Source organism: Melozone crissalis, unplaced genomic scaffold (genome assembly GCF_028551555.1).
Source record: "Melozone crissalis strain CALT ecotype California unplaced genomic scaffold, PUWL_Pcris_2 ptg000006l_1, whole genome shotgun sequence".
Taxonomy (NCBI): domain Eukaryota; kingdom Metazoa; phylum Chordata; class Aves; order Passeriformes; family Passerellidae; genus Melozone; species Melozone crissalis.
In genome coordinates this window covers 23158368-23175844 of record NW_026535784.1, presented here as the reverse complement: position 1 = coordinate 23175844, position 17477 = coordinate 23158368, and the positions used below count along the sequence as shown (strand labels likewise).

General features: G+C 33.9%; 1 protein-coding gene across 1 annotated transcript in view; it reads left to right on the top strand.

The window, feature by feature from the left end:
* The window catches only part of SGCZ (sarcoglycan zeta), a 363437-nt gene that overhangs the window by 195680 nt on the left and 150280 nt on the right, over positions 1–17477 (top strand). The window lies entirely within an intron of this gene.

The following is a 17477-nucleotide window of genomic DNA, read 5'->3' as shown; positions in this document are numbered from 1 at the left end:
AAATAACAAGCAAGAGCAGTTTACTGTATTTATTATGTATAGTATCTCTCTTAGGAGGAAACTGGGTTAGTCATGTCAGTGTATGGTTTTTCTTATCTTTTGTTCTTTGTATTTTTTTTAAAGTTTACTGGAAATTTGGACTGTGTTTCTCCCAGAACTTAGAGTAGCTGTTGTGGTGTTGGTAGGGGGGTAGGCGAGTCTAAAAGTCTCATACTTTAATGAGTCAATCTCTGGCTAGAATCTTTAATATCAGCAAAGTATTTCAGATGTACACTTGAAAGAACATCTGCATTCAATGGAAACTGTGGTAGGAGTGTGCGCTAGCTGGCAGCAGAGTAGTGACTTTTTGTACAGAAAAGTCAGAACTTCCACACAGTTTAAAATAAAAGTGTTTCTGCTAGGACTAGTGCAGTGTTCCTCTCTGGATTTTTACCTTCATAATGTATATTTTGATGTATTTAGTTATATAATTTCAATTCCTATGTCACAGCACATTTCTTCATTATTTTATCAGAAATAGAAGATCAGCCAGCAAAACCAGCATAAAAACTGTGTCTAAAATCGTTCTATATCTGTTGACGATCTGTAATACATTAGATTATCTGAAACTGTTGTCTGGTGAGACGTATTGTGCAAATACATTTATTCTTCTAAGTTTCCGCTAGTGGGTGAACATGTTGAATTAATATTTTGACAACTGTATGATTTTAATATTCACGGACAGAAAAGTTTGTGATAATCTTTTGGAAGGTTGCCTTTTTTCAGAGGGGGCTTTTTTTTTTGCTCTGTTTTTTTCTTTTTTTCAGCACAATGTGCTTTTAAAATAGGATACCCATATATGCTTTTGCCTATTTGAATAATTATTCATTTGTACTGGAAAAATATTTAGGCATAACTCTTTAAGCAATTTTAAAATATAGCTTTTAAAAAGCACAGAATTTTTCTCTGTGCAGAAGATTGCATTCCAATAGAATATTGGAAAGTACTGTTTCCATATCTAGGGATTTTTTGACCATCCACACTACAAGCTGTTTTAACGCTATCAAGTTTAAATCTTTTCAAATTTGATCAGCAGTTTTTAAAATAAAACAAAAAGATAAATTCTGACATATTTTGCTTTCCTTCATGTCAAAGTTTGTTGGAAAGTTAAAAGTTTATGGTGAATTACTAAATCAGTGCAGGATTCTAGTGTAGAAAACAAACAGATCCTTGCAGCACTTATAATAAAACACTTTCTCCTTGATCATATAAAATACATTTTTTAAATTATGTGCTGAAGATTTAATTTACTTCTGCAGACTCATGGAATAGTAGGTAGTCTTCTACTTTGAGTAGATGTTATTCACATTGGTATCTCTGCTAGAAGTGTCATGTTAAAAGTTGAGCAACATCTTCACACTCATGTCCTCACATGCACTTTTGAGCAAGAGTGAGAAATTTGTATGAACTCTGAAAGAGTCACATTCTTAGGTGTAGGTTTTTGACAGTAAAATAATTTCGTTTATAAACCTCAAGTTTGTGTATATAAAAAGGCAATGATGTTGAAATACAAAGATATTTCTTCCATGTACATGTATGTATGTACAGATAGATATAAATGAAGAAATTGTATTTGTATAACTGGAAAGTGATAGGAAATCAGAAGTGCAGCTAGAAACCTCGAGTGTTTGCTCAAAAGAGGAATATATTTATGATAAAAGTAATTGCTGAAATTGGACTGCTTTGACATTTTGACATTGTTTTAAAATAATACTTCCTGTTTTAGCATAAATCAGTGTTGAGCTTTCTATGAAGACAATAGTAATTGCAGCATTTCAAGGGGTCATGAAAAGCCAGGTCATGGTTTGTCATCGCTGTCTGATGATTGCAACACTGTTAATTTGTATTAGCTGTTGCCTTTTCTATTTTTAACTGTAAAGCTACAGCCACTGACAATTTGGCATAATAAAAACCTTGCTGTGGTCAAGGTTCCAGCTGGAAAAGTTTTCTTGAATATACTGACCTTGCACTTAAGAGTCACATTCTAAATCTGAGCAGTCATCCCATGTTCTTTTTATACTCAGAATGTAAAAAAGGGTCTTGTGTAAAGCATTCATCTCAAAGTAAGATAGGCAACTTATATGAATTTTTCTTATGGATAAATGTTGAATAGCTTATCAAATAAGTAATAATAGTAAAAAAAAAAGTTTCTTTGCAATCATATAAAAATATAGTACCAGCAAGGTGTGCAAGTCTCCTTTTATCAGATTATGTAATGTGACTCGGAAAAATAGAGAAATGTTCAGGGATACAATCTCTTCTTCCGGTGTCTAAGGTAAATAAACTTGAAAGGTAACAAATAATTGAAATTACCTTGAAAGTTACAAATAATTTCCCCGATATATAATATGTATCAGATGAGCAAAACAAAAAGTAATTAATATCTGTGTAGCAGGAGTATTAGCGGGAGGAGTCACAGATGTAGTAATAATTTTTGAAAGATGTTTTCCCACTGGTAGCTTAATCTTAGTGTCCTCTAATATCTAGTTGAACTTTGTTACCTCACTGTTAAATTATCTTTTTAGAAAGATGTGGCCAAGGAGGCCAATGGCATCTTGGTCTGTATCAAGAGCAGTGTGGCCAGCAGGACTTGGGACATGGTTATGCCCCTGCACTTGGCACTGGTGAGGTCACACCTCAAGTACTGTGTTCACTTTTGGGCCCCTCACTTCTAAAAGGACATTGAGGTCCATGTCTGTAGACAGGCAACAGAAGTGGCAAATGGTCTAGAAAACATATCTTATGAGGAATGGCTGAGGGAGCAGGGGGTGTTTAGCCTGGAGAAGAAAAGGCTGAGGGGGAGACCTCATCACTCTCTACAGCTGCGTGAAAGGAGGATGTAGTGAGATGGGGGTTGTTTTCTTCTGCCATGTCTCAAATGAACAAATGAGAAGAAGTGGCCTTAAGCTGTGCCAGGGGATGTTCAGATTACATATTAATTTCTTTTTCAATGAAAAAGTAGTTAGACATTGAAATAAGTTGCCCAGGCAAGGTGTGAAGTTATCTCTGGAAGTGTTCAAAGGGCATCTGTATGGTTCAGGGGTGGTCGTGGTGGTACTGGGGAGATGGTTAAACTGGATAATCTTTAAGGTCTGATTTTCAAAGGAGATGTGCAAAATATCTTGGAAAAATCAAGCCAGGAAATAAAATCTGTAAATTTTTTTACTATATAAAATAATAGCCTAAGGGGACTTGGGTTTCATGGAACGCTTATGGTTTCCTTTCCTTGCACTAACCTTGGCATGGTTCACAGGCTCCCCCATGGAATTGTCTGTCTTTCACTTTCCATCAGGATGTAATTACCTCTCACTTAGTCTATGCTGTATGAGTTTAATGAAGCTCAGAGCTGTTAGTCACACTTTACCTGTCTGTACAGTTACTATACTAGGGATTTCAGGAAGGATGGACACTCAAGTTATGACTTGGTGGTACCAGAGCTAAGGGGTAAAATATTAATGGTTTTGTGTTTAGAACATTCTGGTTATTTCATATATGTAATATATATGAATTTTAAAGGCTTGTGAAGAAAGAAATATTTTTTTGCTGTGTCTGCATTCTTGTCAACCCATATTTACATGGACTACAGCAAAAGTAATTAGCTGATTTTTTTTAAAGACCTAATCACTTTATCATTATTCTCCAACACATTTTTTATTTTGCATCCTCTTTAAGTTTTTTAACCTCAACAGAATCATAGTTTTATATAATTTATTCTTCATATAGCTGTTAATGAATAAGGCATATTGACACTCTGTCAATCTGTTTAATTACTTTTTAAAAGAGACTTACTATATATTTTTGTTACTAACCAAATACCAGTGTAGCAATACATGACTGAAAGTTTTCTGCATGTATTTCAAGTTAGCTTTAAAAAGGGGAATTCAAAGCATTCCCCTCTTATTGTTGGGATGTGACATTGTGAAATAACATGGAGCAATCAACACAGAAGTGTAGGTTCAGCTCTTGGTGGAGGAAGCATTTAATAACACCTCTTTGATACATTTTCTCATATGTGCACAATTGGCATTGATATTGACACATTTAATATCGTGTTTTACCTTTGCTTATTACATGATATTGATGTCTGGAGTTTACTAAAGCTTAAAAAAATGGTACTGTTAGAGAAAATGCTCATGTAGCTCTTCGATCCCTTTTTGTGTCCTGTAGCAGCCACAATTGGCATTGATGGTACCAAGTTATTTTAGTGGATTTGGTTTTACATCTGGTTTTGTGTGTCTTCATTTTCTGATTACCCCAAGGAATCCATATATGAAAAGACATTCTATGACCCTCTGTAAGAATGCAGCCACCTACTTCAGATGTTTTCTCTTGCTGTAGCTGCAGTGTTGCAGTCAGTTTTGACTGCTGTTGTGACACAATGTTGTCTGTATTGATCCATGTTAAACTCTTCTTGCCAGTACTACCATGGGAATTACTTTTAAGATCAGGGGCCAGACAAGTTATCTGGGTAGAGACAGTTTATTTCTCCAGGAACTTTGATGAATGCTTTGTCTTCAGACATAAGCAGAGTGTAAAGAGCAGTTTGAGTTTCCTGGCTGGAATGCTTGTGCTTCATGCCCCAGCTGAGCATACTCTCTTTGCTGGCTGCCTAGCTCTGGATCCACATTGTATGGACAGCAGGTTTGCAGGGGGAATGTTTGCCTGAATTCCACCTATTCCGTGTTTAACTCCTGAATTCCACCTATTCCATGTTTAACTCCTAATGCCATGTTTAAAAGCCAAGTAAACATGATTTATTTCTTATGTGACAGAATATGTATTAAGGCAGAAATTTACAAACATTAATTCTGCCTCCCCCTGTTTGTATCATAACAGATTATCCCTATATTCCTTTACAAGTTTCAATTTTATATTTGGAAACTTTCAGTAAACACTATTTTCCTGGGTTTTGGTTAATATGCAAGAATGTGGAAATCTTCCTAATATTTAAGTCTCTGTGTTGGGACACACACATGCTTCTGATCTTAATATCCAATATGGAGAAAACCCTCATGATTTTTTTAAAAGTACAATTTCTACATTAAAGTTATAATTTGATGCCTAAGTTTTTAGCAGTACAGAACCAAATCAGTTCTGTTCAATGCTTTTATCTAGATGTCGACCAAACTGTCTCGGCATACTGAGGAAAAAAAAATCTATTTGTGAAACTGTACTGTAATAGAAATTATCCATTTCTCAACAAGCATGACAGTGATATGAGTAGTTACGTTTCTAATGTTCTTAGGCTACTCATAAGTCTTTGTTTGCTGGTCAAAACAGTAATTGGTTACCAGTTCAGTTAGTTCTGCTGAACTATGTGATGAAGATAGCACTTTCACATAATAATTAATACAATTTCAAGTAGGACTAGGCAAGGGTCTTTTACATTTCTTAGACAATCTTCGAAACATGTCCAATTTGTAGCAGGTTGGCATTTCAAAGTTATGAAGTTTTGTAATTCTACTTACCTCAAAAATAATTTTGTCATCTGAGAAACAGAAAACCTCTTTCATTTGACAAAGGCAGCAGTTTGTTATTAGGTTTTAAATAAATATGAATAGAAGCAGTTGATGTATATTTAATAAATATATTCTGTCACATCTGCAGGTTAAATTTACTTCAATGACAATAATTTATTGTCAAAAATTTTTTTAAAAACTGAAAATTATCCAATTTTTAAAACATGTTTATTTTATTAACTAGGTGGAAAATTTTTTCTCTAGGATCCATCAGTTCGTTTTCTTTCAAGAACATGATGTTCTGTTTTGGAATGAATGAGAGAAAACTCTTGTTTTCTTTTTGCTTGTTTTTTTGTTTTGTTTTGTTTTTTGGGGGTTTTTTTTGTGTTTTTTTTGTTTCGTTTTGGTTGTTTTTTTTTTTTTTTTTTTGCTTTGTCAGTCTGGACTGACAAAGTTCCCGTCCAGAGGAGGCAATATTATTAACTTTTAGTGATTATGAGACGAAGTCAAGATATGACAGACCAAGGCTCAAATTGTCTCTAATGTAGATCATGTTCCAGATAAGTGTCTTATGCATAGCTTATTAGTCCTTATGATTTCTGGCATTTCGTTTTAATAGATACCTGACATCTCTCATACTATTTCTTAATCTCAAACACTACATATCAATCTTGTAACAAATTTTATTGAAGAGTCCAATGAAATGGCTGGGTATTCCTCAGGAATGTTTTCTGCACCGATTTTGAATTCTTTTGAAATTTTGACTTTTAAATGATTTGAAATAATACTTAGAAAATCTTCAGCTAAAATGAGTATTAGAAACCAGATGTCTGCACATGGACATGTATACAACTATGCACAAATTCTTATTTATATAGGTGACTATTTTCTCATATCCTTATGGTGCACTGGAAATCAAAAATGTCAGCTTCTTGAATGAACCTGTCAGCTCTGTGAATAATTCAACAACTTACCCATAGAATGTCAGCAAATTAATCTTGCTGTGAGTTAATTCTACTTGGACTTTTTTATCCCACTTTTTAACATTCATGGGAAAGCACAGCTTGAGAGAGCTGGAGGGTATTTTGTACAACTCGTGTCCCCTTTCATTTTCAGTGCCATAGGCAAGAATGAACTGATTTGTTCTTACTCTCTTTTGAGCATTTCATATATTTGCTGTCCTGAGCACAATGAAAACTCATTTAAAATATTTCTAGTACCATTCCTCTAAATCACCTTTTTATCTTATCTTGTATGTGTACCTCCTGTGTTGTATACCTCTTTTCTAGTCCGTATGGGGAAGAAAAAAAATCAGTGTCAGTGCAAGCTTGGGGTAGGCTTACTTAACTGTACAGTAATTAATATAAATCTGTTGTGTCACAGTGGAAAGGTGACTAATCTAATGTCATATTTGTGGTACATGAGACAACAGCTTGCATGAACAGTCAAGCCACTGTTAAACATATTTTGTTAGGTATTTTATAGTACTGGACTTCTCATAGAAAGATATCTTTCAGTAAAAAGTAGGAAGGTATAGTTTAAAGCAATCCAATTTAATAACACTTCTCAGCAAACATTGACTCCCTTGTTTAATGTGCAGGTTACTTTATTGATTCTGTGTGGCTGAATGCAGGTCTTAAATTATTTATTTTATTTCTGAGATATGTCTGTACATTTTGGAGTTTGTTTTTAACAAATGATCTCTCATGAAGAAGGAATGTGATAAAATTCTTTTCTCATTTTTATATTTGTTTGGTCATTCAGATTTAATGGCAAAGTACTAGTAGAGTTTCCAATAGAAAAAAGAAGTGAATACACTGCACCTCAGAAAGTCTTGTAAAAATGTGCCAGCAAAAATAGTTTAAATTCATGTAATAGGTTAGCCAAAAATGTGTACATACATATATAGATATGTGTATATAGATGTATCTATGCAGTTTGCCAAGGTTTACCTTCTCTGAAACAATCATGTGTTCAAGCTGAGTGAGCAATATTTACTAGACAGCTTATTCTTAATCATTCACTGTGTAAATAGGCTGGAACAAGTATCTCAGAATTTTTTTCAAATATTTGCTTTCATGAAAATCAAATTAACTTAATTTCCATTAAAGGCTTTTTTTTTTTTTCCTTTCTGAGTGTATTCTAGCATGACATTAGTGTTTATAGAAAATTATATTTTCAAGAGACTATTATATAAATATAATTTTGAATTCTTAAACGTTTATCAAGTTAGAGAGTTCTGACACTTATATTTGTCCAAGTGCATAGCTCGAATAGCAGATATTTGAAGAATGTTTTTGGTTTGCAGTTATTTTTAATGAGGGAGGAAAAGGTGGAACAAATTAATTTTGTATACCAGGTTTCATGAAAATAATCAATAGCAAGCCATAAAAAGAAAAGAAGTCTAATGCATCAGCTTGTTTGTCTGAAGTGGAGCAACTAAATCAGAGTTAATTTTATAGTTCAGGCCAAGTAGCAATATTTTATATGTTTATTTAGCAGTGATTAGAGAGATATCAAACCACTTGAACAAACTTTAGTTACTTAAAAGTACCAACAGTCTGTATAAATTATGAAATGTGTGATTCTTACTTCCTTTCTATTATTGGGATGACTTATCTGAGTAAAGAGTGCAATAAAAAAATTACATTCTTTGCTTGGAATCCTGCTTTTATTTGTACAAATCGTCCACCCTGAAATAAATACAAGTCCATGTATTAAGTACAAGAGCAGAATGTACTTATGTAAATCTAGCCTAAATTAGACCTAGCACATTTAGGAATTACAATAAAAAAGAAACAGGAAGATAAGATAGAATATGTAGTGATATATGTCTTACATGGCAGAGTATTTCCTCTTCTTTCTTATAAGTCAGGATATTAAATGTGTGGTTGGAATCCCAGACAGGATTAAATGATGAATTAAATGTTTCACTGATGCAGAAGAAAGGACATGTTTTAATAAAAAATGTGAATAAGGGTTTTTTTTTGTCCTGCAGCAACGAGGAGAAAAATTTTCAAGACTTTTACCCAAAAGATACAACACTGATGCAGGTATCATTTCCTTGCCTGGAAAACATATTTTACTACTGCTAGGTACAATCAAGGAATGAAAATCAAGAAATCCAGTAAAAGCAGATTATAAATGGTATTGCCAAAGACAATGTAGAAGTAATGGAAATACCACAAAATATAAGTCAATGTTGATACACAATCCTAAACCTCTTAATCATAATCTAAATTTGGCTGTCTTTTCTGGAAAAGTCTAGAGCATCAGAGCTTGTCCAATGATTTGTTTTTCAGTCAGCATGGTGCATACCCTGTCTGTGACACCAGTGTCCATCAATAATGTGAGAACTGCGTTATTTTACTGTGACGCTCAGTAAAGCACAAGTTGTGGACAGCCTTGTGTGAAATCTTAAAAGTTTTGAGCTTAAGGCATCTTACAAAACAAAACCCCCGAAAACCCCAGATACATATTTAAGTGTCTCTAATAAATAAATCAGCATTTTTGTGATGTAAAATCACTACCTATAAATTGTTTTTAGTTATAGATCTTACTTTCCTCTCACTTCATTGACATCTACTTATACAGTAGACCAACATCAAGAAATGTTTTCCCAAAAAGAAATTTATAATTACTGTGTTTATTTTTCTTATTATTTTCAAGGCTCAGTTTTATAACAGCAAGGATGTGCAAGAGGGTAATAGATTTCTGTCCGCATCAATAAAAATCTAAAATTGGAATAAGTATGATAAAAATACAATAGTTATTAATATCTATTAACTTTGGTTCAAATTTTAACACATCTTTCCTCTCATATACTGGGATGGCACAAGTCAAAAAATAAGCAATTCTTTTTATAAAATGAAATTGCTATCATATTCTTCTCAGTTGAGATGATACTTTAATAGTAAAGGTAGATGAAAGCATATGTAAAGATAGAAATTTAAAAATATAGACTTGATCATCTTCAAATCACTCTTCCATCTTTTAGAGGTGAAGCTTTCTCATTTCCTTCATTGTGTTCAGGAATATACAATTCTTATCAGTCATCTTTCGGGTTCTGGTCATGCTACATAGAAGTAACAGAGGAGACAAATATCTATATTTGTTTTATTGGCTGAACAAACAACATGAAAGACACATTTTAAATAGTTTTTGTCACATATTCTAACGCTGTTATTTATTTACCAAAACGTGATAATCACTATTAGAAATGTGTTCATTTTTTACAGTAGTCAGTTGAGAATAAAAATGTATTATGCCAACAATTTGCCTGTGGGTTTGTTTGTCAGACTGATTGATATAGGCTTATCTGTATATAAACATCCAAACTTATTTTTTCTCAAGAGGGATGTAAATTATTTACATTTGAATTTCCTGATGGTTTTTACAATTTTTTTTGCTGATTCACTAATTAAAATGTGAACCATAGAGAAAGAGGGTTGATTTTTAAGCTTAGTTCTATGTTATCTTGCTCTTACTTTCAAACTTAATTATTTGCAAAATTATTTAAATTAAATCCTATCTACGGGATGCTACTGTGGAAATCCTTTTGTTGTAATTGAAAAAAGGTCACACTCTTTTGTGGTAGCTAAGGAGGACCTGTTGGACAGGAAAAAAAGGGGCAAAGAATATGGCAACACAAAGTCTCTGGCAGGTATAAAACTTTGGGGGAATGTGACGGTGCTCACAAGAGTTCTTCGATGAGGCAGGAGATGAGAATTTTGACTCCATGTTCAGAAGGCTTGATTTATTATTTTATGATATATATATTACATTATAACTATACTAAAAAGAAATAGAAGGAAAGGTTTCCTCTCAGAAGCTAGCTAATAGAATAGAAAAGAATGATAACCAAAGGCAGTTCTCTCGGACTCTGTCTGAGATAGCTTGGCCCTTGATTGGCCATTAATTATAAACATCCAAGATGGACCATGGTCCATCACAGAAGGACCTGTTGCATTCCACAGAAGCAGATAATCATTGTTTACATTTTGTTGCTGAAACTTCTCAGCTTCAGCAGGAAAAATCCTAAGAAAGGATTTTCACAAAAAGATGTCTGCAACAGGGGAATATGCTTGCTCTAAACTGTCATGTCACTTTTTATATTAAGCAGGAGTGTTATGGTCTGCAGTTCTTAATGTGAACTGTGGAAAAATAAATATCCTGTTATGGATTGTTATCTGAGGTTTCGTCGAACTGTCAAAGGACTCTTATACTTCTGTTTTAAGGTTTAATAAAGCTGTAACCTGGAGCTTGCTGAAGGTTAACACATTTACTTTCAAGAAAATAAAATTCAGTGACAGATAAGGGCATTTATTACTGCACAAATAGAAAAAATAGTTTTCATAGTCTGAAGGGATACATTAATGGATTTTGGATTCATGGTGTGTGTGAATAAAATTACTTCAGATACCCTAAGGTTCAGGTGAAACTTTAGTCATATGTAAAGTACAATAAAACACCAGATAATTCTTACCCATTTTTGAAAATTCTGAACATACTTAAACCACTGCCTTAATGAAAATGAAAATAAGTATAGATTTTATAATAGGGTACAGTATAATCACAGGTTCTCAAAGGTATAGGCTCAACAAAAATATTCTGCAGACTACTGCTATTCGTTGACAGAAGATCTGAGGAGTCCACCTAAGCAGTCCAGTCATATAAATATTTCACATTACTCTTTGCTAGTTAACTGAATTTTATTAGTAGAGTTATACTGAATATTCAGTAAGCTTACAGTGTGTGAATTTTCACACACACAAAAAGATATTCCTAAATAATTTTTTTACATAAAATAATCTTTCTGTATTACAGAGAACATTTCTGCAATCTTACTTGATAGCTTTTAGTTTACTGGTTATTAAAACCTCTCTCTTCCTAGTAGTGCACTCTATTAAATCTGATTAGAAGTATTTCTATACACTTTTTTCACACTTCTGTATGGGTTTTTTTGTATGCTTTAACACTTGGTGTTACTTTCATACACACAATCTAAAAGATTCAAGTGTCAGGTTAGGAGTTAATGGCTGGGTTTTCAAAAGTAGTTGGAAGTCAACCTTGATGGCATGTATGTTATTTGAAAAATACCATCCTGCACAGCTTTATGCTTGTTGGTGTTGTAAGATGCCCTCCATCTTACATCCATTCTGTGTGAAATATTTCCTTATTGAGCACAGTATTTGTTGTGTATCATACATACAAGTGTGTTGAAGAGCAGAATGCTCATGCAAGCTCTAAAACCTCAAAGCATGGTGCTAGAAGTGTTGAGTCTCGTGAAGGTTGAGCAGTAAAGTATGCAAAGAATTTCTGAGACTGGGCAGGACAGTGAAGATCAGGAATTGTACATCAGAGGCGTATGTGAGCCATACAAGTCTCTCCTTCCTTTTTATTTACTGATGATTAGAAGTACTAATTCCAGGGTGAGTCCAGGAAAATAAGACAGTCAGGAAATAGTAGGGAAGCCAGCTGAACATGAGCTACACAGGAGAAACAGCTGTTCAGGCCACAGAAGGACCATTCTGTGCTGGGTAGCCACTTGGATGGAGAGGAGTTGTTAAAAGTTGTGGAAAAGCATTACTCTGACAGCATCATCTGTAGTTACTCTGTGGAGAACTTGGGGAGGACCTCATGATGTGGATATTAAAAAAGCCTGGCAGAAAAATGTACCAAAAAAATCCTGAATCTGAATATCCTATTTTAATATTTGTGTGTCTGATGTTATTGGAAATGAGACATTAGGGTTAACTTTTGATCTCACCCAGAATGGCCATTCTTATGATTTTTTGAAAGCAGGGCTGAGAACATGATACTCAGTTTATACATTATATTGATAAACCAGTGGTTTGTATTGTGTATTTCAATGCATCACAGTGTGCAGTCATTTCAGGAAATTAAGGATCACATTAAGTCAATAGAACTAAGTGGTTTAGTCCTAATCCCAGGAAATTAGAGGTTATTTGAAATCTTTACTTCTTCCCAAAAATAGATGAAAAAATAAAGGGATAGGCCGAGTAGCAGTGTTGTAGCACCACAAAACAAAACTAAACTGATTTCTTGTCAAACTAAATTCTGGATTTGGCTCTGCGAGTTATTGCTCTCTGTCATGAAAGTTAGTTAACTAAACTATTTTGAAGCTATGTCTGCTTTCATATAATTTTGCAAACAGTTTAAGACAATCTGAAGAGATGGAAAAAAGAACTGTTCAAGCTATTGGAATAACAATTTATGAATATATTTAGGATATTTTCCAAGTTAGAATTTCAAAGAGTTTTTTTCCTTCGCATTTACAAATATAACTATGTTTATATTGGTTGTATAAATTCTGAAAAAAACCCATCAGAATGTCTTGAATAGAAAACATTAATCAGTTGCTTCAGTTTTTGTCCTTGGCTGCAGGTTATGCTGTAGGCAACACGCTGTTACACTTATATAAATTTGTCAAACAAAATGTTATAGATGTTATTTTATAAATATTTTTTTCAGTTTACTAGAATGGATGAAACTGACTTCAAATTACTAAAAAAAGAATCTGTATAATCCATATACCTAGATTACTTTCTGTGCTTATTCTCAGATCTGTCTCTCTGTCCCTCTGCAAAATCTACAAGCCACTATATGGGTAGCTGAGATAATTTAGATTTACTATTTTTTTACTTTTTAATTGCTGTTTATGACAACAATTTAGAGAAGCAGAAGCATGTATAAGCTATCTCTGTCTTGCTAGAGCTGATTATGGGTCTGTTCCATTCTGGTGTATGCCTTGTGTTCCCATGTGTGTGTATGAAACACGCGTGTGTAAGACTACCCATGCGAATCATTGACAGCCTTTCTTATGCTGGCTGCATTTTAATATTCATCTGTTGCTTGCCCTCTAACCTTGATAAAGTCAATCTACAAGCAAGGATTTCCAGAAGCTTGTGCACATGTTCAGATTTTAAGATACTGTAGGATCTAGCTACAGAAAAATCATATAATGAGTGTTTTAGTTAACTTTGCCCATGTGATTGTGGATGATTAATCTCTTTGAAGTGGAGTATCATCAAAAACTGGTAGAATATTTTCCATATTTAGTTTTGAAACTAAAAATATTTTAAGAAAAGTGCAGCTCCAATTATTTTTAATAGAATGGTAGTTTTTATTTGACTAACAGATGAAGGAAATGAAAAATGCCATAATCTCTGATCAACACACAGCAGGATAGAGGCATGGTGGCAGTATTACTGATATCTGAGGTGATAATTTTCCAAAATTACCTAGAAACTAAACACATTCAGTGTAAGAGGCAAAGCAACCTTTCCAACTTAAATTTAGTGTAAAGTGAAAGCAGAAAAGCCTTGCGTATTTTCAGTAAGTATTTTTTTATTATTTGACAAAAATTGTCTTTATACTGAGTGCTCAAAAATTCTCCTGTTTTTCATTAAATCTCCTGGGGAAGCAAAACGAATCTGTATGCCAGTATAAAAGCAGGCTTCTTAAGTGTATAAAGTACACAAGTCTGCAAAAACGTAATGATTTTTCAGTTAAAGATATAATATAAAACTATGTTTCCTTTTTTCACTTTTATAAATGAATCATCGAATCATCATAGAATCATAGGATGGTTTGGGTTGGAAGGGGACCTCGATCATCTAGTTCCAATCCCACTGCCATGGGCAGGGGCACATTCAGTTAGATCAGGTGCTCAAAGCCCCATCCAACCTGGCCTTGAACAGGGATGAGGCATTTGCAGTTTCTCTGGGCAGCCTGTTCCAGTGCCTCACAGCAAAGAGTTTTTCCCTAATGTCTAATCTAAATCTAGTCTCCTTCAATTTGAGCCCATTTCCCTTTCTTCTTTTACAACACACTTTTGTAAATAATTTCTCTCCATCTTTCCTACAAGTTCCCTTCAGATACTGGAAGGATGCACTTAGGTCATCCTGAAGTCTTCCCTTTTCCAGGCTGAGCAATCCCAATTCCCTCAGCTTTTGCTCTTAGGAGAGGTGTTCCTTCCCTCTGATCAGCTTGGTGCCCCTCCTCTGGACCAAGTGCTAACTCTGTTCCTAATTTTCCCCAACCCATTGTCTTCATCACTGTCACTTGTGGTTATCAAATCACCACATGTGGTTATCTGAATAGAACTGATATTACTTGCATGTTACTTTACCGTAGTCTCACTGCAGTGATGAGCGTGAGGACAGAAACTCCAAGAAATAAAATGCTTTAACTACCTCAATTCTATGTGAGTGGAATTGTTCATATAACTATACTTCATAATTGGTTGTATGTATTTTAATTTTCTCATGCTGCAAAGTGAAAGCTTAAAGGTGTACAGGAAAGGATGTATAGGCAAGGGAAAAAGAAATAGGAGGCAGAAGAAAAGAATAATCAAAAATGGTAAAATTATGAAATTAAAAAAGAATAATGAGATGGAAAAATCGAAATAAAGAAAAAAAGCCATTTATGTTTCATATAAAAGAGGTTTCTTAGCTAACAGATGTATTAGACACAGGCAGCAATAAGTTTTAAAAATGAAAAACAATACATAATTTTTAGATCACTAAAATTAAAATGGTGACAGCACTAGCAGATATATATTACAAAGAAGTATTCTAGTCCTCTGAATAAATCATTGAACAAGGACTGAAAATCAGGGTTTGATTTTTAGCACTCTTTGCAGCTGCCCTGCTGAGAATGTTAATGATTATTACTTTGAAATGGAAGTTGTTAGAAAACCAACTTGAATGAGAGCAGTCCTGAGAAGGATGTGGGGATTCTGGTGGATGAGAAGCTTGACATGACCCATCAGGGTGCAGCTCAGAGAGCCAGCTGTGTCTTGAGCTGCATGAAAAGGAGTGAGGCCAGCAGTCTGAGGGAGGTGATTCTTCCCCTCTACTCCAATCTTGTGAAACCCCACCTGGCGTACTGGCACAAGTATCTTTTTTTTTTTTTAATTTCCTGGATTTTGTCATTCTCACTCATAATAGACTGTTTTTAAATAAACATTTTATTAAGAAAAGTTTTTCTGATAGTAAGCAACTTAATTATGGAAACCAGCTTTTTTAGTATATAGCTTTGGAAAGGGAAGAAAAGGAAATGAGAGTAAAGAAAAATTGTGGATAGAGGAAGCGATAAAAAAAAAGACATGAAAATCAAGACAAAACCAAAAATTATACTACTTGTTTTATTTTTTTTAGTGTCTAATGTACAACTATGCAAATTTTACAAGGTCAGAGATATACTCTGAAATATACCTAAAACTAGGTTCTTAGAGTGGTTCTGGCATTTATTCATGTGGAACTATCCTGAATATATTTTATTACCTCTCAAGGAAATAGGAACTTGGTTTATATTCTCTGAAAATCTATGCTAGAGGAACTATAAATTTACCCTTAAAAATTATGATTACCTTTCACATCAGTGGAAGATAAATTCTAGCATCTTTAGCAATACCAGCAAGGTGTTATTTATGCAGGTGTGAGTTTTAACAGTCCCCTACAGATGCAGCATGTATGTGTTAGCAGAAAGGCATGAAGTACATAGCACATTCATTTATATATTATTTATAGGTTTAAGTGTATCTTGAAATATTTAAGTATGCTGAAAGTGTTTGAAATATCTACTTGGTACTCATTAGTTGTCTCTTTATTACTTTTTTCAATTAATGGAGGGCTATAAATTTTATATTAATTTAGAAATGCTTTTGGCCTCTAACGGTTATGATCTTTTGTGATGTGCTAGTGACATTAAATAAACACAATTGCTGGATACTGGAATTCTTTTAAGAAATATTTATTACTTACAATAAAACTGTCTCTAAACTCTATAATGATACTGTAAAAATTACAGTACCAGGAGAGAAAGGTCTTTAGGATGAAGTGGTTTCAGGCTCATACTAAGGCAGAGCAATACAGGCCAAGTCTTGAAAATGAGAGTAGGGCAAGGAAGAAAAGGAAGGAAGGAGAGACAAAGGGGAAAAAGCATCTCTTCAATGCAAATTATGTTGGCACTTTCTGATTCTTGATCTGAGACACATTAGCTGCATATAGACAGCTAAATAAGCTCTAAGGAGTATAACTGGTGAGACAAAATACAGGTAAAAGTCGATGGATTAGCATTGCATTATTGATGCTGACAGCCCTGTGTTTTCCAGGGAAACACTGGTGTGAAGTAAGGAACATCTGCTGAACAATATGGCACATCTGATTTCATGCTGCTTGTGCAAACTGACCCTTGACATTCTGTATGAGGTCAAAAGATCTCTGAAATTTCAGTGAACAGGCACAGTGGCCATGAGGGTGACAGATCAAATCAGGTGTGTGTTTTGCCTTTCAGCAAATATCTGATGATCGTGGGTGAAATAAAATGTAAGGCTCAGCAGAGAGTGCCTGAAATGGTATTTGTTGTAGAATTTTGCAGCTGTTAAAGATGTGTTATATAATCTGGTATAATTTATTACTGATCTATTTTTATTCTCTTCATTTGAAGGGTAGAAACTATTATTGAAAGTTGTTCTCACACTGAAAATTGATTTCAACAAAGCAACTTGTAATTCACAGTTTAGGAAAGGATGTGTAGAACTAAACTATTAGCTAGAATTATATTTATTACTTGATATAGTATATTTTTTAATCTTATAGGAAAAATGATAATACATCCAAATAAAGTTCCAATTTTCATTTAAAACTTAAATAACTGTTCTCCCTGTTCCAAGAATCTACATGCTGATTTTTAACATTTAAATACTGTTATTTAACCAAACCCATTGTTTAGATTCTAGCTGTTAACAGAGACATTGTCTCCAGCTAGTTTCTTTCAGGCACTTTTGCTACAGAATAGTCAGTAGATAATTTCAGTGTCACTTCGGTTGAGAATTATGGGATATTATGAGAAAATGCAGGTGAATTACACTAGAGTGTGGAGTATCACAGCTTCAGATGTAATTTCACATGTATGATGTGTAACAAACATGTACAAACTGAGCTGCTCAGA